At 35.7% G+C, this 26,637-nt stretch overlaps 1 long non-coding RNA gene across 1 annotated transcript in view; it reads right to left on the bottom strand.

Annotated features, from left to right (window-relative positions):
• Nucleotides 1-3,150: 3,150 nt before the first annotated feature.
• Nucleotides 3,151-26,637, bottom strand: part of LOC131062371 (uncharacterized) — a 97,333-nt gene continuing 73,846 nt past the window's right edge. Inside the window, exons 3-4 of the long non-coding RNA XR_009110879.1 lie at nt 3,824-3,906; nt 3,151-3,589 (exon numbers count right to left, since the gene is read on the bottom strand). This is a non-coding gene — a long non-coding RNA (uncharacterized LOC131062371). The remainder of the gene's footprint in view (nt 3,590-3,823; nt 3,907-26,637) is intronic.

The following is a 26,637-nucleotide window of genomic DNA, read 5'->3' as shown; positions in this document are numbered from 1 at the left end:
GTGTTGTCGGAAATTGATTTGAAATTCAATTTTATTTGAATTTTGATTTTCAAAAACATGAAATGAAATTCACATTTATTGAAATTAGATAAAATTAGAATTTGGGGATTTTTAAATTGCATGCTGACATTAGGTTGAGTTGCAAGTGGATTATTAGGACCCTGATTTAAACCTTGGTTACTGTAAGTTGTTCCCACTAAGACCGACACCGCCAATTGAGATTTACTAGTTTGAAATGAAATGTTGGAGGTAGTTTCCTGACTTCATGTTGAGACACTTGAGGTTGTTTGCAAAGTAACATTGACATGTGTTTGGGATGTGACATTTACATTAGAAGATGCCATGCCAAATTGTAAACTCTAATTTGAAGCTATGGTAGCCTAGGTTGATGATGCTTGTGTATTCTGAGTTGGTCCTTGAGTAGAGCTTGAGGACACAATTTGCAATTGAGACAAGATTGTGTTTTGACTTAAAGTTACTCCTAGTGGTAAGATTGTTGTCACATCAAATATTTGGGGTAACTTTGCGCTATTTTGTAATAGAAGGAATAGATATCTATCTTGATTGTAATTTAAGAGAACATTAAGGACAATAGGGACTTGTGAGTCTTGTTGGGTGGCCTCAAGCTCATTTGTGGTCAAGTTGTGTTGAATTTCATTTATAAAGGGCATATTTTTCAAGTTTGTTGGCAAGGTTGCCCCTCCTCAAGCCTGTCCATGTGAATAGTTTGACCAGTTCATTATGCATTTGGGTTAAACAAAGGATCACTATTTTGATCCATCTTGTTCTTATCCTTTTGCGATTTGGTGATGGGCATGTGTACTTCTAAGATGATTCAAATCTAAAATGCAAGACCTATGATGGGTTGTGACACACTAAGGATCTAAATGTAAGGTTTGGATTTGGAGATAAATTATGGATACAAGTGAGGCTAAGTATGCACCCTAACTTGACACTCTATTGAGGATTAGGATGAGGTTGTTATTGTTGTTGTAGCTTGAGTCTCTTGAGTCTCTGCTAAATGATTTCTCTTCCAGCTTCGGTCTTGATACAATGAGCTTTTCATATTTTGCCCTCTATGACAAATGTGATTCCTATATAATGGGGAGCGTTTCGTCTTAGCCTCCAAGAAAGGTTGTTAAGACTGTTAATAATTTCCTCTTAATCATTGTTTGGTCCTAGATTAGGATGTAGGAATGGGAAGAAATTGTCACCTAGTAATACCATTTTGATGCTTTCTCTAAGGCTCTTTCTAAATGGGGGATGAAACCTGGAGTGAAAATGCAAACAGTAAGGCAAAAGTGAATGACCAAATTGGTGACACTTCTCAAAAGTAATGAGGATTGTTTTAGAGCTAAGTTGAGTTTTGATAGACGATACCCTATACTAGACATATGAGTATGGGCACCTAGACTCATTAGAAATTGATTGATAAGGAGAGGTCTCTTGAGTTCACAAATTTCTAAACAAGTGTTTGGACTTGATCTTGGGATAATGCAAGTGCAAAATGAGGACTATGAAACTTATGGGTTTGATTACTTCCTAAACCAAAGATTGGACTTGACCTTAAGACAATGCTGGTACAAATGAGGATTATGCAATGACCTATTGACATGTTTAGATTCAATGTTAAGATAATGCAGGTTAAAATCAGGATTATGCAACCTATGGGACCTATGGGCTTAGACAAACTTTTGATCGCAAAGGTGTGAATAAGATAGTGTAAAGTTTGAGTTGGGTCAATGTTTTGTTTTTCGGATCTTGTTTCAGTTTTTTATGTTTTTGGTAAAATGGTAAATTTCAAACACTCAAAAGCTAGTACAAACAATATGGCCAATGTGTTTTCTGCAGACAAACTTTGAAAATCAGAGTCACACATGAAAGGGCCTAGATTAGCTTGAGATGGGATTGACTCTTACTAGTTTTTCACATCAGAACATTTGAAAACAGATTGAAAATAACTACAAGCCTAGTTTGGAAAATGGAAACCATTCAATGGGGCCTCTACAATAGAATACCTCAAGAAAGACTGATAGATACAAATCCTGGTAGTACTGGCTCCCCCACCATAACACTCACTTCTCGGGCATACCAGATTCTCTTACCCTGACGATCCAGATATCTTTATAACTAGGGGATTCTTGTCTCGTCTTGAAGGGTACATGAGAGGTAGCTACTGGGTACGATCCACACTCCCTAAACCATCAAATGTAAGTATTGTTCGTTACTAAAAATAGTTGGTTTGTAGTAATGTTTTGAGGGATCCCATTCCAATGGTGAATTCTCAAAGCAAGCCACTTAAGGCTTTAATTGAGCTTATCAGTATAGAGAGCGCCTCCACATATGTCGAATTCACTCAACACTTCAGTTGCTTGACCATCATATTTATATAGTGGCTCGAAAAACATTGCTCGAGATCCTGCTAGGAGAGACAATATCTCCAATGTATCTCAATTTGAAATATCCTTATAGGGTGATGAAATCTCCAATCAAAGATATCCCTCTACTACAAATGAAAAAAATAGGTATCATTATTACCTTTCCCTCTCTCCCAAGACCTCGAAGGTGGGTGGAAAGGTATTCAATGCAATAGTGGGTCCAACCTACAAATCGAGCAAGCGCTCAAGAGACAAGAAACAAGAGTTCATTTCCTTTTAAGATAACAATTTTTTAGCTAATCTAAACAAAAGGTGGATCCATTTCCATTTATTAAACCCAAATTGAAGTGTGAGTTACCATGCATGTCCATTTTATTGTACCAAATTGAACTGTGAAACTACTAAAATAAAAAACAAACACATCCTGCAAGCATGTGAGTTAGTAGTTTAATTTAAATCGGGTCGATTGAAACGTCTCTGTTGTCCTTGCCACACGTCGAAGACAAACCATCAATAGCACCAAAAAATCAAATCAGAGATAAAGGACAAAGATAGAATGAAATAAAAATTACCAAACTTATGCGACACATCAAATGAATGTATGCGAAACCATACATTAACACATGTGACATAATATCTTAATTCTTGCGAAATACTGATTGAATGCATGCAAAACACAAAGTGAACACATGCAAAACTAGTTTCTTTGTAAAACTTGCAATTTTGATTTTTGCAAAACATAAGGTTAAAAATTCAAAAATTATTATCTGATTGCTAATCCACTCCCCTCGATCATTCTATATTTCAATATATAGGCTTGGACACGTCTTTAATACTAAAAATAAGTGATTTCCAACTCTGGTTCAATTAGTTTTTGTTTTGCTCTCAAGGTTTTCTAGAAATATCTTTGTTGTCTTCTATGTTCTGCATGTTGTTTGGAATCTGCAATCTTAATTTTTATCTTACGAGACATGGGGTTAGATGCATTTTAAATAAAATTTGTAACCGATCAACTAACTTTTCAGAATTGCGAAAACTAATCACAATAAAAAAGTTGAGGTAGTTACTAATAGAGACAACCTAAATGTCTTACCATGCTTTTACCTTGGATGAATGTGAAACACTTGAGGCACAAATGCGAAACACCATCTTAACAAATGCAAAATGCCATATGACCGTATCAAAAATACTATTCATACACATGCGAAAACCTACATGTAAATGCGAAGATCCGTAAGTTGTACGTGCAAAAACACAAAAAATAGATAGCATGTTAAGTTGATGTAGATTCATGTCCGGTTCACCAAATGTATTACGAAAAATTTAGTCATAAATAATCATATTATCAAAGCTGACCACCAAAACTTCAATCTAATTAGTTAAATCATAATAACAATGAAATAGATAATCTAAATCAACAAAGCATAAGTAATAAACAAACAAACCCCTTTTGTTGATGAAAATCATAGCCTCCATTGTTCTTCTCCAATATTGTGATTTTGTGGCTCTCAGTGTCGTGCTAGGATTCCTACATAAAGATGGCACAATAATTTTGAAGATAATGGTTATTGAATTTGGGAAAATTATGTACAATTTATAAATTATAGATGAGAGGAATGGACAATCAAGATTCATTCAAAAACATAATTGATCAACGGTGGAGATTTCTTGAGACATAACTGATTGAGAAATAATCTCATTTGATTGATGAATTAACTAGGTTGATTGATCAGTGAATTGAATCTGAATTGATTGAGCTATTCTAAAAAGTTGATTTGGAATTGAAAAAGTGATTGAGTTAACTGAGTTAATTGGGGAGATGACTGAATTGATTGGGAAGTTGGCTGAATTAATTGCTTAGTCAAACTAAACCAGTTAGGATTTTAACATTTGTTGTAGGAAATTGATTTGAAATTCAATTTTCAAAAACATGAAATGAAATGCACATTTATTGAAATTAGACAAAATTAGAATTTGGGGATTTTTGAATTTTTGAATTAGTAAAAAATAATTAGTTAATTAAACAATTTAAAGAAATTATTTAATTACTAGGAACTTGGATTTAATTAAAAAATTAAGATTATTTAATTAAAGGTGTTAATTCAAAATTCATTAAATAATAAATATTTAATTAATTATAAAAAAGAAAGTTAAATGATTGGAAGGAGAAATTGAATAATTAGAATATGATGAAAATGTGATGATTAAATTACTTTTAGAAGAATAATAATTAGATTAGTTAAATAATTAAAGAATTATTTAACTAATAAAGACTAATAATTAGTGCATATTAGCAATGAGATATTTTTAGGTGTTTAAAACACCTATTGTCTGAACTAGTTTTGTTTAGAAATCATGGTTATGTGAATACTCTGCTCTAAGTTTTGAAATGGTGGATGATTCCAACCACTCATTATGCTAATATTCTTGGAAAGTTTCAGATTTATGTGGGATTGGGAAATCATATTGTGGGTTTGAAGAGGTGTCGGTTGTTTTAATGCAGTGCATTGGGGGTGGTGTGAAAACAACTCTTCCATTGAATCTCTACAATGATCATCAAATGGTGATTTCTAATATTTTCTTTTATTTCTTTTTTTAGTTGTCTTTATTGAGATAACATCTTGTTGAAAACGTTAAGTTCCTCATAACTCTTGAGATTAAGCGGTGTGTTCTTCTATATGTGAGGTATTCCCTCTAATTTGTTTCTCTTACTTGAGTGTCCTCTCCAATGGATATCATATAAATTCAATCATTTATCAATCTTGTAATGTCCCTTTCCCAATTTTCCCTAGAAATTGAATTTGCATCAAATTAGGGTTAGGGTTACATATTACCAAAAAGAATATCTCTTTAAATAGCGTGTGTGTGTGTGCGTGTGTGTGTGTGTGCGTGTGCGTGTGCGTGTGCGTGTGTGTGTGCGTGTGCGTGTGCGTGTGCGTGTGCGTGTGCGTGTGCGTGTGCGTGTGTGTGTGTGTGTGTGTGTGTGTACACACACACACACACACACACACACACATATATATATATATATATTCAATCATTAGCGTTCGGAAAACCATATCATATTCATAGGTTATCAATAATACTACACAAGCATATTGGAATTTGGAGGAAGAGACATGATGGGTCCTCTTGAAGCCTTTTTATACCAAGCCCAAGAGTGGATGTCTACTGCAACCTTCTTGCTTCCTTGGCAGCTTGTACATGCTTTCCCCATTCATGTCTCATTTTTTGGAAGATAGTTCCCATCTTGTGGGATTGCAGGGAGGTTATAAGGGGGTTCCTTGACTTTGTAAGTTCCCTCATTGTCCTAGGCCACTATGGTCCTTCTAGGATGACCTACTCATGAGCCCGTTAATCACCCTTTTCTTACACCTCAAGCCCTCTCCCAAAAGGTAGATTTCAAATAATATGCATATATTTTTACTACCATAGAGGCATACACTTAAGCATTAATCTTATTGAGCATCATCAAAATATAAAATATGAACACACACACACACACACACATACAAATACATATCCATATACATTGTTAGGATAACCGATGGACAACTGAGAGGCGGGGTGGATTAGTTGTCAACAGATAATGAAACTTTAAGCACTTAAAACCTTTTATCGAAATGCATAAACCAGATATCGGAATAGCAGATATAGCAATTAAGCACAAACATAAATCATAGAAAATTTACCATCCATTCACTACACATAACACCAAGATTTGTACGTGGAAAACCCAGTAAAGAGAAAAACCACGGTGGGAAGTCTACCCACAGTCAGATAATACTTCTGCAATAAGTATGTGATTACAATAAGTGGCCTACAAATGCAGGAAGACACACTGCCTGGAGCACACTTCTCATCACAAAGGAGCCTCATTGACTACAAAATATCTTCGAACTACAATTTTGAAAGATGATTGAACTGCAAGAATAACATCTCATATGTCTTAGTACAGTTTCGGTTAAGCTAAATATTGGAGATCTAAAACCTCTTACACAAACCTAATTCAATCACTTATGGTCGACCAAAACCTTTGCATATGATTACAACTTTATTCTCACACAGATAATCCCATAACCATAACCCATACCATACATGATCTACAAAGAGATCCATATATAAACATACATATATATATTCAATCATTAGCATTAGGAAAACTATATCATATTCATAGGTTACCAATAATACTACACAAGCATATTGGGGTTTGGAGGAAGAGACATGATGGGTCCTCTTGAAGCCTTTTTATACCAAGCCCAAGAGTGCATGTCTACTGCAACCTTCTTGCTTCCTTGGCAGCTTGTACATGCTTTCCCCATTCATGTTTCTCTTACTTTTAAGTGTCCTCTCCAATGGATATCATATAAATTCAATCATTTATTAATCTTGTAATGTCCCTTTCCCAATTTTCCCTAGAAATTGAATTTGCAACAAATTAGGGTTAGGGTTACATATTACCAAAAAGTAAATCTCTTTAAATAGCATGATTCCTGGGTTTGAATTCTGAAATCATAACATATGATATGTGTGTGTGTGTGTGTGTGTGTGTGTGTGTGTGTGCACATACATACATACATATACATATATGTATTCAATCATTAGCGTTAGGAAAACCATATCATATTCATAGGTTATCAATAATACTACACAAGCATATTGGGGTTTGGAGGAAGAGACATGATGGGTCCTCTTGAAGCCTTTTTATACCAAGCCCAAGAGTGGATGTCTACTGCAACCTTCTTGCTTCCTTGGTAGCTTGTACGTGCTTTCCCCATTCATGTCCTATTTTTTGGAAGACAGTTGTCATCTTGTGGGATTGCGGGGAGGTTATAAGGGGGTTCTTTGACTTTGTAAGTTCACTCTTTGTCCTAGGCCACTATGGTCCTTCTAGGATGACCTACTCATGAGCCTATTAGTCACCCTTTTCTTACACCTCAAGCCCTCTCCCAAAAGGTAGATTTCAAATAATATGCATATATTTTTACTACCATAGAGGCATACACTTAAGCAATAATCTTATTGAGCATCATCAAAATATTAAATATGAACACACATACACACACATACATATACATATACGTTGTTAGGATAACCGATGGACAACTGAGAGGCGGGGTGGATTAGTTGTCAACAGATAATGAAACTTTAAGCACTTAAAACCTTTTACCGAAATGCATAAACCAGATATCGGAATAGTAGATATAGCAATTAAGCACAAACATAAATCATAGAAAATTTACCATCCATCCACTGCACATAACACCAAGATTTGTACGTGGAAAACTAGGTAAAGGGAAAAACCACAGTGGGAAGCCTACCCACAGTCAGATAATACTTCTGCAGTAAGTATATGATTACAATAAGGGGCTTGCAAATGCAGGAAGACACACTGCCCGAAGCACACTTCTCATCACAAAGGAGCCTCATTGACTACAAAATATCTTCAAATTACAATTTGGAAAGATGATTGAACTACAAGAATAGCATCTCGAATGCCTTAGTACAGTTTCGGTTAAGCTCAATGTCAGAGGTCTAAAACCTCTTACACAAACCCAATTCAATCACCTATGATCGACCAAAACCTTTGCATATGATTACAACTTTATTCACACACAGATAATCCCATAACCATAACCCATACCATACATGATCTACAAAGAGATCTTACATCATATTTATACAAACCTGAGACCTAAACAATTAGGTCGACCACCTAAAAGATAAGACAATAAATCCATTACATAAACCCGTAAACCAATGATAATCCAAGTCGGCCTGAGGTCGAAACAACATAAACCAATCAATAAATCCAATCGGTAACGCATCGAGAGCATCCATCAACACGTTACACAAATTGGTCCATAACCTAAGCAAAATAACACTAGACCTAAAATAGGTCGCCATAAGCCAAATGCAACACCATCAATCAACTAGAACATGAGTACGATAACCATCAGCATCCTGATAACCTTCTAGAAACCACACCAACACCACTTATCAAATCTATAAAAAAAAATTAACAAAATCTTTATCAGTAAAACCCTTACCGGTAACCAAAAAGCTTACTAGAACAAATGATAGCTTCTGGATCACCAAATCCCGAACCAACTGAATGTGATACATGCCTGAACCACATGAATGACTGAACCAAACTAATACCACAAACCAAAGCATACCAGAGATGAATCTCCTGATCATCATCACAATCCAACCACTCTATTGGAACCCGGTAGACAACCAAAATAGCTAGTGTTGACATCAATGACAAACATCAATGCAACACATAATCAATTCCTCAAATAGCCAACAATACATATACATATACATATAGGTACACAGATACATATACATATACATATATATGTATATGTATATGTATATGTATATGTATATGTATATGTATATGTATATCTGTGTGTACATAGACATATACATATATTTGTGTGTGTAATGGATTGACAAATATTTGTGAGTGTTATTTATTTCAATAATATTGGCTTGTAAAGATTATACTGAAATCTCTCAAATGTTGTTTCTTGATCAACTATTTACAACCTTGACTGGTCTGGTTTTTGATACTATTGTTTCAGTTTGTATGTGCTAGAGGATTCAATCTTCTTTTGTGATTGATGTTTTGCTGATGTGTTGATTCGATAGCATGATTTGCTAGTTGATTGTTTGCTTGATTCAATGATTTCCTTCGATTGTATGTTTGAGGTATTGGTGAGTGATAATGTAATGAAGGCTGGATTTATATATTGGTGAATGGTGATTGAATGAGTGTTGGTTTGATAGCATAATTTGATGATTGATTGTTTGCTTGACTTGAATGATTGGAATACTGATTGATAGGTGATCCTTGAATGTTTGGAATGGTCGCCTTTATACTTTATTGGTGAAAGGGTCACCACCTTTCATAAGGCTTGAGTCACCACCCTTCATTAGAATTGAGTCACCACTCTATTGTGACATTTTCACACATCACCCCATTGCAAATATTCGAAAACCAAAACACTAACCCCCCACTTCTTTTTTTCTTTCTACGTTAGTTGTCTTAGTTTAGTTGTTTGGCCTGGTAATAATTTTAGTCTCTTTAGCTATTAACCTTTTACTTAAGGAGATGCAGTGCCCAAGGTTGTCAAAAAGTGATCAAGTCATATGTCTCTCTTTACGTTGGAATAAGGTCAGTTTACCTTTCAATTCCTTGGTGATGGAATGATTTATGATGATCATTTCATTTGATCATCACCATTCAACTTTCAAAATCAAAGATAGGAATGTTGAGTCTAAGTGTGGAGAACTATCAAATGAAGTGAAATGCTTGGTGAGGGGTAGTCATGGCATACAAAATAATGAAGAAGCCTTGTAAAGATGAGGTTGCTTCTATAAGATGAAGGAAGAACTCTTGAAATGGATGAAGTGATAGAAGCAGTGAAAAGAGACAAATCAAGTTACTTCTAGTGATTTCTTAAATCCACACCTTGCTTCATCCTCACTTATAGTTGGTGCCTACATCCTCGGCCAGCTTCTTGGAGCCACTTCTAGTGACCCTCCAAAAGTTTGATCACCTTGGGTGACTTCCAATTGGCTATCAAATGCCTGTCTAGGATGAGCATGTCCTTTTTGTTGGTGAGATCAACACTTGTTGAGGTAAGTTTTGATGTTTTGAAGCATGTTTCTTGAGGTTGGTGAGTTTGTTGAGTATGAGTGGAAATGACTTGAAATGCTAAATGAGCAAGTTACATTCATTCTTTGAAGTCACTTCCAATGACCCTCCAAATCCATGACCCACCTTTGAGGACTTTCACTTGCCCCTAAAAGTTTGACCTACTTGCTAACATTTCCACTTGAGGGTAAAATGTTTGACCAATTTCTATCACTTCCACTTATTGGAAAAATCCATGAGCCACCTTAGGTTATTTATAGTTGCTAGTAAAATCCATGATCTATTGATGGAGACTTTTAGTGACCTTACAAAACCATGACCAACCTTTTCCACTTCCAGTTAGGACTCAAAATTCCACGCAAGGACATAAAGATATAATGTTTGTGGTACTAAGAGATGAGGGTTTCAATGTTTAAGAAAAGTAAGTTATCATGACAATGAAGGAATGCAAAGGATTGGGGAGGAAGATGTTACTATCAGTGGACCATAAAATCCACAACAACTTATAGTCACTACTAGTGACACCTCAAAACCCTGACTTGCTCGTTGTCAGTTCCACTTGGGGGTGAAAAACTCGACCTACTTGATGTCACTGTCAGTAGCACCCAAAAAATACAAGTTACCCTCAAATCCCCAATATGCTCCAAGCACTAATAGTGGTACCACAAAATCTCAACCTATTATAGGGCACTTCCAGTGCCCCATCAAAAGTCTAACCTGTTATAGGTATTTCCAGTTCGTATAAAAAAGCTTGGCCTTGGTGGATAATGAGCAATCAGACTTTAAAATGTAAAAAAACTCAAACTCTGAAATGTAAAAATTAGATTTAAAACTCTAGGAGCATACCTAATTCCCATCCTAATTTGTAGCCTTAAAGGCAAAGCATATTTAATATTTGATGTTGATTTGAATTGTGTTCAATGTTGGACACTTCACTCTTATTTATATACATTTAGGCTTTGATTTTGAAGGGCCAACCTGAATTAGATATTGAAAATTTCAAAGAAAAATAGATATATTCACAAGTTGGCCAACCTAGGAGAACAATATAATAACCTTTAGAAATATGAGTGCAAGCGCTAAAGGGGGGAAATGAAGCTGGACGACTTGATTATGATTGGAATTTTTTTGAATTTTAAAAGCAAAAAAGGAAAATGATTTTAAGATGGCTAACTTAGGGTAATTGATTTCCATTTGAAAGAAACGTAGAATTTTGATCTAGGTTGGCCTTAGTAGTGTTTTGTGAAATATTTAGGGTGTTATATATATAAGAAGTGAAGAACATCTTGTGTTATCATTAATTAAAGAAATTTTAGGGTAGATTAAAGCAGACCTAAGATGTGAATTGTAGCAAATGAGGAGCAACAAATCTATGAACAAGGGGTACACATCCAAATTATACCTAGAAGGATGATGCCAATAGAATGCAAATTTTGTGCAGAGACAATTAATCTCAAGAGTAGATACATGTGAATTTTATGACAAATTTAATAAAAATTTGAGAGAGGTGAAGTTCATAGTCAGACAAGTGCATTCACCTTAGAAATTCACAGCATATTAAGAGCAAATTGAGCGCATCTTTGTTTTCTTTTCATTAGGCCTAGGGTAGACTATATACTACTCAAGGGGAGATGATTTATATTAGGTTAAGGACAAATTTGAAATCAAAACTATAAACAATTAAAAATTGAAGGCAAATAACATAAGAGTAGACTTTAAGGAATATGACCAGCAGAATTGGGAAGAATTCTAATCAATTACCCTTCAGATTGAAGCAAATTTTGTTAGCTTATAGGGAGAATTCCATAGTAGACCTAATTGAGGGAAATTTCCATCATTTTATTAGTCAATAGCATCATTTCCAAGATCATAATTCATTTTCATATCTGAAAAGAAAATCTTTACTTGCGAATGATAGGGTGATAAATATGTTGTGCCTTGCACACACTCCTCATCTCTGATAGGCCCCCCTCCTTTGGTTTTCCTTGTTGAGGTCTTGAAATAAACTCTGTTTGTTTGGCAGAGAGAGAGAGAGAGAGAGAGAGAGAGAGAGAGAGAGGGGCATGGAAAGAGTCAAATAAGATGTGCATGTCGACTTGAATCTGGAAGTTTAAGTATCACCATAGGGAAAGGACCTCCAATGCCCAAACTGAGAGTTAAATGCCATGGCCTTCCCCCAAAGCATAGGGAAAGATGTCACAATAAGTTAAGCCCAAGCACTGAGATAGTGCCCAAACCATTGCCTTAAAACTTTTGAAAAATCCAATGTCTCAAGCATGACTCTAAAATCGATATTTTTGCGACAAGAAATGAAAACACTTTATTGCCAAGGTTTTGGAAAATGCTAATAAAAAACGCCTACTTTTGTTTTAAGGCGTTTAAAGTCAAAATCTCAAAAAAGTAGGAAAATGAATCAAAGTTCAACGTTTTGTAAATCTCTTAGGTTGTGTTGTTTTTCAAACCCCCACGCACCTGCCAAAATCGATAAAAAAATCGAGGTTTGTGATTAAAGCAATGAGAGCTTGAATTTTCTACCATAAGACAAAATCGATATTTCTACCAAGGCAAAAATAAAATTGTTTTCTTCCAACACCCTTGTTATCGCCTAAGAAAACACCAAAAAAGATCCAACTTTATTGCAATGAGGGCATATTACATTCTCATAATGGATGCACAAACATGTGTTAATAAAAACTAGAAGCATTAAATTTGACCTATTTGTGACACAAATCCATGAAAAGAAAAGAAATATTTAATTTATTTTCTCCTCTCAACTACTATTCACCGAGGTTAACTATTAATCAATTTTTTCTATCTCCATCATATTAAGAGTCACATAGGGGGTATGACCCCACAACGTAGTAGTTAGCTATAAGCCTCCTACATGGGAGGTCTTGGGTTCAAGTCTACTCAAGGCGCATGTGTCCCACAGACAAGTAATGGAGAGATAAGGTGATGCTTAGGTACCTCAAAAATGTGGTCTCACTGGTTCATAGCTCTAGTCAAAAGCGAATATTGCTTCAACTATGATTGATAAAAAAAAAAGAGTTAACTTTGTAATTATGTCAATCTAAAATTATAATAATAATATAAAGATAAGATAATATAATAATAATTAATATTTTTTGTTTTGGTAAAGAGTTTAATAAAAATATAAAAATATAGTAATATCATAATAATAATTTAATTGATTACAATATCATAATATAATAATAATTTAATAGTAATTACAATATAATAATATAATTATTTTGTAAGTGGAATAATGAACAAATATGATATCTTTTGAAGTACTTAATCCATATTTCTCTAAAGATAAGCACTATACTAGTTTTAAAATGTCAAAACACTTAAAATAAAAAACGCCAAATGAAAATTGACCTTACCAAGAAGGGTAGCGTAAAGTATATTGCTTTCGATTCCTTCTAAGCCAAGAAAAAACACCAAAGTATGAAGTCATTTCAAAACAACTACTTCTATGAAATCAATGTTTGGCATTGTTAGGAAAAGTAGTCATGTTTTGTTTGGTTCACTCCCTTGCCAATAAAAATCTAGTGTTTCAAATCACTTAAAACGTTTGCAAAATAACCAAGTTCAGAAAAATAACTTAAACGTATGTTTTCGCCCTTGCTAAGCCGTGTTGAATTAGCAATAAAACGTGGCCATAAAACCCTAGGTTTAAAATCAACACATGTGGTTTGCATATTTTAGAAACTTTATTCAAAATTCATGCAGTGTAAACCCTAGATTATACAAACAAATCACACGAGCTGAAAGAAAAACTAGAAAAATACCTTGTCGGCTCAAAACTCGGGATTTACAACACAAAAAATGAAATAAGGCTTATTTCCAACCAGCTTGCCAACCTCAAAAATTTCTTTGGATTTTGTCAAATTTTGGTATTTAATGATATAATGCACATCAAACTCTACTTCAAAAATTTACATAAGTTATGGAATGTACATTGAAAACTGAAAAATTATTCATTGTCAATTTAATGCTCAAATTTGCCCTTATGTTTTGTTACTCAATTTAAAAGATGGATCATTTTCATCATTGTGCTGATGTTTATATGCTAACAACATCTTGGGAAAATATAACCCTTATTTTATTCATCGAAAAATCTCATAATTCACATCTTGGTGTGTAGAGTAGATGCCTCCTAAGGTGGTTGACTCTTCCAAGGCACCTGAAGCACTAGGAACATCTCAAACATCTAAAGTCAAGAATCCTCGTAAGTTGGACAAAATGAAGTACAAGTACGAAGGAGTGTTGCAGGACACAAAGGTTCAGAGTAGTTGGGAAAATGTTAGGGATATAGAGTTTGGGCACATTAACATCTAGAAATTCAAGGATAGGATGTATTGCCCAAATCCAACTGGGAGAGCACAAATGATGGTGTAGAATGGGATAGCACAGGTTGTTGGTTTTATGCAGGCTATCCAAAACTATGAATTGATTGTGGAGTGTGCCAAGCACTATAAACCAACAAAAAGGGTGGTGCTCATTAACGAAATGGTGATTGTCGGTTTTACTCCTAAGGCCCTCACAAAGGTCTTTGGCATTCTTGTCCATGAGGATGCGATAGTTGTGTAGATGGATGAAGCCCAAAAAACATATGGCAAAAACCTGACTAAATGCAAAAATAAAATGAATGAGAATTGGTTTAGGGAGACAAGGCCCCACAACTACAAGATCCTTAAAAAGACCTATAGGAGTAAGTTGAACAAAGAGTATGGGGATATGGCCACCCTCATCAATCGCATCATGGGATTACCCCACTCGAACTTGTTCAAGGAATCGATGTTCTACTATGCAGAGGAGGTTTTTGGGGGCAAGATCAAGTTAGACTGAGCTTAGATAATTAGTGACAACATTCATGAGCAGATGACCTGCTACTATCAACAAAGAGGATGTTCACCATGTCATCTTATGTGGTGTATATGCTAGCTCGACATTCGAGGCTCATGGAACTGATCCGCCTTGGCAAGATTAAAAATAGGGAGAGGCAGATGAAGGTGCATGAATACTAACCCCAGCTTCACTATCACAAAATAGGCCAAAGGGAAAGGAACAATGTAGAAAATGTAGTGGCCCAATATGAGAGAGTGAATGATGCTTTTACCATGGGAATGGTCAGAATAATGCAAGAAGGACTGCAATAAAGGTTGTCCAAACAAGCAATTGTGCTAGTGAAACAAAACAAGGCATCGTTCATACAATTTCCTAGATTCTCTTACTTGGGAATTTCTGGATTTGCAAGATCACCATACAAACTCCCTAAATACCCCACAGATAAAATGGTACTCCTGGAGGTGAATGGACAAACAAATGCAACAAGGAAGATCCTCAGAGAAAAGGTCACTGGGGTGTCATTTCCAATGGCAATTGGGGGCAACAATGTATATCTAAAAAATTGTTGCCCAAGTAGAACACTCAACAGAGGAGTTGGCATCATATGGTTTGCAAGAGCACCCCCATAGGAAAAACTTTGATCCTGAAGGGTTGGGACGGAAGGCCTATGACGGGAACTATAAACATAAGGTGAACATAGAAGACTACTAGATCAATTGTAGTGATGACTTCAAGGTCCAAAGAAGGGAGTGTTATAGACTAATCATGTACTAAATTAGAATTTATGAGTATGCCTGAGATCCAGACCAAATGTTTGATGACTGGAATTGCTTGCAACACCACACCTATGACTCTATCAAGGATCGTCCACTGTCTTTGATCAATTGGTCTCAAGATCCTATAACCAATTTGAAGGTGATAATGAGGGAACCTGAGAAATTTACTAATGCTTGGATACAATAATGTACCAAAGAGCTTACATGTGAGGGTGTGAAATTCACCTATATTTTGATGGGAGGCCTCAAGTATCCATAATCAAAAAGTGAAGAAGAGGTACCTGTTGCAGCACAAGAAGATGAAGAAAATAAGGACAATGAAGAAGAGCCTCAAAAGAAAAGAAAGAAGAAAAAATACACTAAAGAGCCGAAGGTACCCAAGAAGTCCAGAAGAGAAAAAAATTTGTCACCTAAGGCTCCCACTTGCAAGAAATTGAAGATAAGGTGACCATCTACTGCATCTACCTCCAAAGAGGACTTTGTTGTTGCAAGAGATGCAACTGTCATGGGATGCCAACCCACTCTTCCCATGCTACAAATAGAATCGGTCTTTGTCAAGACAACTAACTTAGAAGAGTCAAATCTCCAATAGCAAGAAATACAAATTATTAATCTACAAAATCCTGTAAATTAAATTGAGGAAAGAGAAATCTTGCTTGTAGGATTGGATGACAAAGAGGACACAAATAGAGGTGGAGAACAATAAGACACCGAGATACATCAACAAATACTAAGTGAAATCAAGGAAAGCTCAACTCGAGGAAAGGAGCAAGATGTTGATGAGAACCAACCTGTATCTATGGGCGGGCAAAAGAAGGTGAATATTGGGTCAGTTGTGGAATCTGGATAGTAGGCGAAGGAAATTGTGGCCACCTCCATCCAATCCGCACCACCTGTGTGGTTGCAGACCCAGATATAAAAGAAAACAACAACGAGGCCACCCCTAAGCCTTGAGGACTTATTTGCTCGAATAGGACAACCTCAAGTCAAGGAAAAGAAGAATCCAAGGTCCTACTCAAAGATAACCAAGGATGCTCATCAAAACCAGGTTGTACTTGTTTATGTTCCACCATCAGATAAATTAGTCGAGGATGTAACTCTTGTTGATTACCACATTTTATAAGTAGAGATGGGAAGAGCAACCAGAAAATAGGAAGTTGAGGAATTTTGAGACTCCTCCAAGGCAATACTAAGAAGATTGAAGAAAGAGATGGATGAAAAGGAGATGTATAAAGCTCAGGCTGAATAGGCTGAGAGGTACATCAACCACTTGCTCAAGCCATTGCAGAAAGCAAAAGAGTCATATGTCCCTCCTGTGATATTCACACAAAAGGAAACATATGAGTTTGAAAAGATAAGGAGCACTTCTAGAGTAACACAAGAATAGTTCAAGGATATAATTGAGAAAGGAAACCAGATGCTCAAGGAAATAATTTCCTTGTAGCATGAGATGGAACAACATCTGCAATCAATGGAGACCCTTAGAAAGAGCGTGAAAGACTTGAAAAAATTGCTTAATAATCCAATTTCCCTCATGAATGCCTTTTTGTGGACCTTCCTTGAGATTCCCATAGGCCAATATATTATTGAAACACATGAATTCAGAACCATTGAGGATTGGAATCGGGCCTTGAGATTAAAGAGAGACATATTAAACATCATTGATGAAGGATGGGAGACTTGTGAAAATAGTGTTGCATTCATAGAAGATAGTTGCTCCCTATTTCTATAGAGTCTAATCGACGATAAAAATCCCAACATGGAAATTGACATGATGAGGCTTCTCTAGAAAAGCCAACTGAAGAATGATTAGGCTCCATACTCCAAGGATGACATGGTGGTTGCTAGTAGGTTGTGTGTTGTGATATGTGAGTATGAAGCCAACAAGGATAAGTAGCAGTAGCACTTGAAAATGGTGGAGAATCATGTTATGGATACCAGTTAACGAATGGACCATATGCCCATTCCTTCCAGACAAGAGATAAGATATGTCTTGGTTAAGTTCCAAGAATATGTTCAGGCAAAGCGAGCATCAGGCAAAGGTATGTCCATAGTTAGTTATTTCCTCAACAAGAAAAAGTACCCTTTTCTTCTCTTGAGCTCTGCATAGTTTGCTTTTTGAGGGGACTTAATCACTGGTAGTTGTAAAATTAGTTGGGATGTGAAATATATCCTCTAGTAGGTATGTGGGGCATGTTTTATGGATGCATTTGGACCATTTAATGGATTAAATCTTGGCCATTCATCTAGTTTGTGAAAATCTATAAAAGAGAGCTTGTTCTCTCCTATTTTTTGTAAGAAGCTTAAGAATTGTTGTTGAAACTCTACCAAAATTAATACAGAAACTATTGAAGGATAGTTTGTGTATGAATTTCATGTGAGTGCATAGTTCTCCTTCTTCCCCTTTATTTATTTTCGTTTATGCATTTTAATATGGAATGGTTTTCTTAAGTTAGTATCTGATAGAGTTTTCTATTCATACATGTTGTGACATTTTCACCAATTGCCCCATTGCAAATGGAGACCCCCTACATTTTTGGTCCTCTTGGTCTTTTGGTTGTCGTTCTTTGGGTCTTTTCACAAAAATCTCCTTGATCTACCCAAGTTTCCAACTGTTTTGGTAAATTTTGATCAAGTCTGCAAGTGTCTTGGTAAATTTTGATCAAGTCTGCAAGTGTTTTTAGCAAATTTGACTAAGTCTAAAGCTTGTTTTGTCTATTTTAGAATTTTTGTCATTCAGACTTAGATTTGAGGTCATTTTCTTAGGTTTTGGAAAATGTAAATGTTGCAATGAATTTAGAGCCCTTCAAGGAAGCTACTAAAGAAATTTGAGCAAATTTTGAGCACTTGCTATTTTTATTAAGTTTCATTGTGTCCTAAATTGGCCTAATTTTATTTTTAAACAAACTTACTATTTTTAGTTGTGTTTATTTTTATTAAGTGTCACCTTGTCCCGGTTTGCCTGAATTTGATGTTCGAAAGTACTTACTATTTTTAGTAAGTCTATTTTTTATAGGTCTATCTCATGCAGTTGACAAGACATTGATAGCAAAGCATTCCAGAAAATTCAAGTCCAAATCCAGAAAAGTGGAAAAATAGGTAGATGATAAGAAAAATTGCTAAGTCTAGAACTTCTTTTGAATTTTACAAAGGCATGAGAAATCTTCCTCAAATCCAAAGATGGCAGTCAAATCTGGAAAGAAGGTACATTCTACAAAGTAAGAAATAATTTCCAATCTTCAAGGAATTCCTTCATCCTAGTCAAATGGCACCCAAGGAAGAAAGAAGGTGCTAGAAATGGGTTGAGAAATTTTTTAAAATTCCAAGTTTTCTTCCCCACAATGAAATGGTTCTCAAGCAAAGGATAGGGTAGTAAAGTAAGGATGAGGAGGAATTTCCTCCCAAATCCAAAATTCCTCCATATGTGAAATGTGCCCAAGTCAGGATTGGAGCGCCAAAACCAAGAAAAGGAGGAAAATCTCCTCCAAGTCAAAATTCCTTCGCTAGGTGGAAATTGTGCCCAAGTCAAGGTTGGAGCACTAAAACCAATGTAGGGAGGAAATTCTTTCCTTCGTGAAATTTTCACCATCATGAAGAAAATATGCCCTAGATAGAAGGGGAGCACTAGAACATGGTTAAGGATGAATTATTTCCTCCAACCAAAATTCCTCTTGCACGGTCAAAATACGTTCAAGACCTCAAGAAATTCCCTCCATGAGAGCAAAGTAAAATCAAGGTCAAAGTTGGACACCAAAATGAGGTTAAAGAGGAATTCCCCCCCACATCTAAAATTTCTTTCAGCATGGAAAAAAATTGCACTAGGAAAGGAATGGGTGCCAAAATGACATCAAGAAAGAAAAGTCTAACTTTTCATAATTCCTTTGCTTCCTAGCAAATGTGCTCCAAGACAAGTAGAAAATGCAAAAACATGGTCTACGGGGAAAATGTCTATTTCAGATAAATCCTTCACTACCTTCAAAATGTGCCCAAGGACAAAACAAAATGTGGAATTCAAGGCTAAGGAGGAAATTTTCAAAATTTTAAAAAATTCCTTCATTGGGCAAGAAATGCGTCCAAGGTGAAGAATTTCAAAGAACGAGAAAAATTGGTTGTGAGATTTTCTTTCTCCGGGATTTGGGATAGGATAAAATTCCTCAGACATGGAAAAAGTGGTTAGTTGATGGAAAAGTCTCCCTACAGGACAAAGTGTGCACAAGAACATCAAAATTTCCCTTCTGGACAAAAATCTCTTTGGAAATATTCTCTCTCTTGGAATTCCAGATGTACAAGATTTCTTTAGAAGTGGACAAATTGTTAAAATTCTTCCAAAGCGGCATCAAGATGGAGAAGCTTTTCTCCAAGTGTGAAGAGGACATTTCACTGCTGGAATTCAGACTGGAGACTATGCCAAGTGTATCTTAGGAGGGATGGAAGTCGTCATAGCTAGATAAGTCACATTCACCATAAATGAACGAGATAATGGTCGTTTGGTTTTGGACGAAAAATCTATTGATTGCATGAAGGCATGGTGGCATGGTGGCACATTTATTGCTGGTGGACGTTTTGATTGAGTGGTGGCTTATTCATTGCATGGCGATTGGCATATTCAAGGAGGTAGTGACTCATTAATGCATATTGGGTGATTTTGAATGTAATGGGACATTTATTGCATTATGGATGCCATTTTTGGGAGCAAAGAGCAATTAATAGGTAGTGATGTGATTCTTCAATTGATTGTTATTCCCATTACCTAGTGCCATACTTGGATTTTTTGGTCAAACCCTAATTAGGGTTTTGCATGCTCAATCTTAGCCATTGATTGGTTTGTAATCTCGATCATCCATTTTCCTCTTGGAGGCCTATAAAAAGGGGCCACCCCTTCATTTGTAAAACAGGGAGATTGTATGAAATTGTTGCGATAAGTTATTGAGATAATAACAATGATGCATTGTTCTCTAATGGCCTTCACTTGTATTATTTTGTGGCTTGCATGGTTTTACCTTCCTCAATTAGTTTATATTTGTTTCAAGCATTTAGATGAACGAATTTTATTGCAATGTTTTATGGTGAGATCGCTTGCTCGTACCTTTTGTTGATAAATGATTTCTATCCACAGAGCAAGGTTGGACTGAGCTCTTATATCTGTGTTCTTAATCTAAATTGTTGGATGAATATTGTTCTTTGATGGTGTTCAATGACAGTTTAAAATATTACAAATACAACCTCTGAAGATTGCACCCTCTTTATGTAGTTGTCTACTAGTGGCGAAGTAAAGTGTGGTTGATCTTGCTTAGATCATTGTTATCTATTGAGTTCTTAGATTTAGCTTGGTCTTTCTAAACCCTTTACCCTTTAATTTCAGCTCATTCTGATTCAGATCATTCAAACCAGAAGCATCACAGAATTTCTATATTCAATGATGAAGTTCCAGCCATAGCAAAGAAGTGAAAGAATGATCCAAACATAAATCCCCTTGGATTACCAACAAATATGAAAGCCAAATGAGCCTATACCCATCAAAAAGTCTCTAGTATGTAGTTGGAAACTTGGAGTCAATGTATGATCTTCCTACAATCTTAGCATACACATGATTTTGATCAAGAGAAGATAAAGTGACCATTGGGAAACTTTATTATGTGTTGGTGTGGTCACTGTGCTGGAATGTAGGATCAACTTGCAATGCAAGGAAAACACCTCACACACACACATGAAACATTGCATTAGAGTTAGTAATCATAAAAAACATGTTAGCGAACCAAAAAATCTCAAAATAGTTTCATGCTCCTCTATCTCTAAAGATCCTTAAGATTTAAGGTGGCCCTCACTTGGAAGAGCGCTTGATCTCTTGGATGTCAACTTAGAGAACGAGATTTAAATGATGATTCTAGGATCAAAATGAATGCAACTAAGATCCTAGTGAATTGTGAGATGGTGGATGAAAACTAAGGATGCAAGATGCAAAACTAGATATGATCATGATGATGAAGATGAGATGAAGCTATGCTAATTCCAAATTTAAGATTAAGATGAACTAAATAAGCTAGATGAAGACGAAAACTAAGTAATTTATATGAAATTAAGCTAACTAAAATGGCCTAAAGCATGATACAAATGCTAAGTGCTATAATGCTAATGCTTGAAGACTTGGATGCTTGAATATTACAATATGAGCTCCTTAACCTACAAAATGACTATAATTTGGATGCACAAGAGGATTAGATTGATTGAAGAAGGAATGGGCTCTATTTATAAGCAAAATAGAGAAATGGATGGTTGAGATTGAGTAATCTCAACAAGGGCTAGGATTGAAAGTTATCAATCCATGGGGGAGATTCAATCCAATCCCAAGTTGACAAATGTCACCTTGAGAGGGCGTGAGAGGATGCTAAACAAGCGTTGACACATGTCACCTTGCGAGGGCTTGAGAGGATGCTAAACAAGCGTTGACAAATGTCACCTTGAGAGGGCTTAAGAGGATGTTAAACAAGCATTAGATGCTAAGAAAGCAATCAGGGATAACCTCAAGGAGTGACATCATTGGATAATGTCATTAACTTGGGAGACATGATATTACCCAAGAGGTAAACTCTTGTGCAACATGGGAAAATGGTTAAAGGGACAACCATCATGGCTAAAGGGTGTGGGTTTGTAAGAGACATTAAATGCCTTAGAAGACTTTGGGGGTTAATTTGTAAGAGCCTTACAAATTTGGGGAACTCAACAAGTTAGCTTGTTGAAGAAGGTAGAGTCTTCAACACATTTTTAATACTTTCCCCAAATTTGGAGAAGTGACTCCCCCAAGTTTAGGGATGGGAAATGATTAGGAGATTAGACATGATTAGGATGGGATTAGGAGGCTTCTAGAAGGATGATTAGGGGAACAATGGAAAATGTAGGATTTTTCAAGTGGGTGAGAGGAATTGGGAATCTTGGAAAATTAAAATGATTCAATTTGGCCAAAAAGGGGATACAACTTGCATTTGTAGGATTTTGCAAGTGGGGGGATTTTCAAATAAATTTATATTTAATTAAATGGCTTAGATAGAAGAAGGGGAATATTAATCAAATCTTTAATTTGATTAATGGTCAAAATAGAAGAAAAGGAGATATCAGTTAAACCTTAGTTTAATTAATATGAAGAATTAGGGATAATTAAATGAATAAAATTCATTGAATTCATTGTGCAAGTTTTAGTTGTCTACAGTCACAAATCACTAGCCAACAATATCATTGGGAGTTAACTAATTTTTATTTGTTGTGTATAGTTAGATTGAACAATGTATGAATCTTTGTTCGATTGCTAGATGTTGTGTTGAAATGCTATGTATATTTAGAGTTTAGTGTATGCATTTAACAATTTAAAAATATGTGTTAATCCCTTGAAGATTGCACCGGCCTTTATTGAGTTGTGTCCAAAAACCTAGAAAAGAAAGGCTTGGTTTTTTGAAGACTTCGTCTACTAACTTGGAAGTTGCTCTATCCAGGATAGATCAATCTCTCTAACCCCTCCTTTTTGCTATTTATTTTCAAAAAAATGTGTTACGAAGTATCTAGGACAAAATCATGAATACTAAACATTTGATGAATGTAAGGCTTCTAAAGTCTTAAAGTTTCTTGTAAAACGTGTCATAAAAGTTTTATCCTCATAGCCGGTGTAACTCCCCTTGTGTTTTACCAAGGAAACACATCAACACTTAGTTATCCTTAGCTAGTCAAGACCTAAAAACATGAGCCTCAAAGTTATCTCTTGTGTTTAGCCCCAATAGCACTAAGAATTTCCTTATTCAAGTGAGAATAGGATACACTTAGCATTCTATTCTATGTTGACCAAAAGCAGCAGCAACTCATTTTCACCATCAACATACTGTTGTTTTCATTTATGCATTAGGAAGACGTAAATTGAGTTTCATTTTATTAATTGTGTTCTTTTTAGGTTTGACACAAGGAAACAAGGTAGCATGAGATCCATCAACACGAGGAAAGGAGGGAACTACAAGGAGCATTTCAACAAAGAAGAACAAGCTTGACCAAAGATGGAGATCAGAAAATCGAGGAGGTTTAAGATTAGATCAAGCACTTAATAAGATAGATTCAAATCGGAATTAAGTCAATTCCAACAAGAGTGCAAACCTTGAAAGCAAAAAATTAGAACTTAAAAATATCTGAAATCAAAATTGAAGTTTTGATGCAGAGAATCAATGCGTGGAATGATGGGGAGAAGATATTACAACATAAATGACTCACCCACATGGAGGAGTCAAGCGGATCAAGTTCAAGGGAAGCATTCACATGTCAAGACAACATCAAGACAATCGGTCTAACTAAGGAGGGAAGAAACAGTTTGATTCCATCTTCATTTTGTTTGATTTTAAATGAAGGTGAAGTCATGGTCATGAAGGAATCAATGATAGGGTTTTCACACTCCTTGAGGAGAAGGAACTCAACATCATGAAGAGCTTATACATCACTAAGAAAGAGAATTTCACTACAAGAAATGAGATTGTACTCAACATGAAAGTTCATCAACTTGAAGTGAAATTGCAAAGGGGTGAGAGGATTTGCAACATTACAAGAGTGTCAAAGGACAAGGCATGCAAGAAAATGAAGGTAGTGAAAGAAAAACAAATACAACATAAAGAAGTTAAGTATCAAACTCATGCAAGAAAGCGGATAGGGGAACTTCCATCACAAATAAAGGCACTACAAGGCAAGTGTAGAAATCCACTTAAAGGGAGGAACATACAAATATCTTGAATTTAATTGTTGCCAGTACATCAAAAGAGTTATCCAAGATGGAGGCTTCCAATGAGGGGATTCAAGGTCAAGGAGATAGTTCAAAAAAAAATCAAAGTTAGAAGATGATGCAATTTGGAAAATCTCCCACCATCATCTCATTCCCTCCACCATCACAATGGGCACTTGGAAATATTGAGTATCAAGAGATATTGCATGAGTCACAAACATTTGTGATGAGTTATTAAAAGCAAGTTGAGGTGGCACCAAGTCATTACCTTCACACTTCATTTCAATTCAAGGCATCCAGATTCAATGCATTGGGCTCATCCAACAAGGTGGACTACCACATGTGGGCACAAAGTTTGATGCACCTACCCTCATCATCTATTGGTCAAGCATTCAAAGGACATGTCCAATTTATTGTAATTTTATGATTGGTAAGTATTAAATGTTATTTAATGGGTGTAACAAACCCTAATTAGAGTTTCTATCTTGCAATCTTGGCCATTGATGTGGATTTGATCCTGACCATTCAAATTGTAATGAAAGCACTATAAAGGTTCATTTTCCTCATTTGTAAAGGTTAATAGTCAATAGTTAATAGGTCGATAACAAGAAGCCAACTTAGTAATTATGAGTAGGGTAGGAGGAGAAGGTAGAAATTATTGTCAAGCTTGTAAATAAACATCCTTTTCATTGAATTTATGGTAGAATATGTTGTTTCTTCTATATATTGCATAGGTTTTTGTTGTATCCTCATGTTAGATGATGTTGATTAGATGGATGGAAGCTATTATGGATGATTTAATAGTAAAATTTTCATGTTCATACTACTAGTATTTCACCGATTGTGAAGTATCTTGCATGGTCAAATGAACTCATTATAAACTTAACTTTGATTGCTCTACTTACTCATTGGTATGCATCCTCTTGATGGTATCTATGTTGTTGGTGGTGATTTAAACATCATAAAACTACCTTAGAATATCACACTATCTTTGTGGAGTTATTGTTTTCTATGGCAAAGCAAAGTCAAGTAGACTTCACTAAGCTATCCATAGTTTCTTACATTCCTAGGAGTAGACTAGATTCCAAAACCCTATCTCTTTTTCCTTTTGTTTAAAAGTCAAGTAAGTTTCCACATTCCAACAACATTCAAGCATTCAAGTATCAACATCAGTCCCCTTGTGATTCTGGAAAAATCAGATCATACAACGGAGTCTATCCATGTATAAGGTCAAGTCCTGACTATTGGAACCATGGAGTCGTCTCATTTGATCACTTGGTTTAGCATCTGAAAGGTCTTTATTCAAGAGAGGATAAGATACTTGGTATTTTATTCTACATTGTATAGTGTCATTAACACACCCCTCATTGCTACCTTTGAGAATAATAAATTATTTCCCAATTTGATCTCCCTTGCATGTCCTCAAATGGAACCTTCTCCCCTTTATAACTTCTAATAGGAGGGAGAAGTCACACCTCTTCCTCATGTCTATTATTTGGCAAGATTCACAACCTTTCACAATTACCACCTTTTGAAACAATACAAACCTTCATAATTTATGCCTTTTGAAAGAGTCGCAACCTTTCTTCTTCTCATTTCTTTCTTCTTTCATTAATCATTTCTTGACATCAAATGTGTATACTCAATTGGTGTTAGTAGATGGTTGAGTTCTCCATCTCAAGTGTTGTGACTTGAGAAGATGTAATAATTTGTAACAATTGGTATCAAAGGAGAGACATCCGATAAAGAAAAAGGGGGAGAAAGAATTATGTCAATGCCTGGAAAATGCAAGGAGGAATATTGTTGTCAAAGGGGGAGAAATATTTTGTAGTATACTGCATACTACATGACTGAGAATCCATTGGATCATACAAAGGGGAAGAAAGATTATGTAGTATGTCGGATACTACATGTGTTCACATCAATGCCAAAGGGGGAGATTGTTGGCATTGTGTTGTAATTGATGTCAACCAGCATGGGATGACTACCGGTATGAGAGATGTATGTCCAACAATGTCATGGAGGAGTACAAGTTGAGATATCCTTGATATCACTTTGTGTTGCAGGACACCGATAAGGTAAGGGAGAGAATGTCATTCAGATGAATGACCAATGGTGTTACCGGTACACAAGTTAGTGCCTGACCTGTGTGGATGGAATGGTAAGGTGACTGGTACTGGTACAGTATATCACCAGTAAGGAAAGGATGGCAAC

Source organism: Cryptomeria japonica, chromosome 7 (assembly GCF_030272615.1).
Source record: "Cryptomeria japonica chromosome 7, Sugi_1.0, whole genome shotgun sequence".
In the NCBI taxonomy this organism is placed as follows: Eukaryota; Viridiplantae; Streptophyta; class Pinopsida; order Cupressales; family Cupressaceae; genus Cryptomeria; species Cryptomeria japonica.
This window is presented reverse-complemented; position numbering and strand designations above follow the sequence as displayed.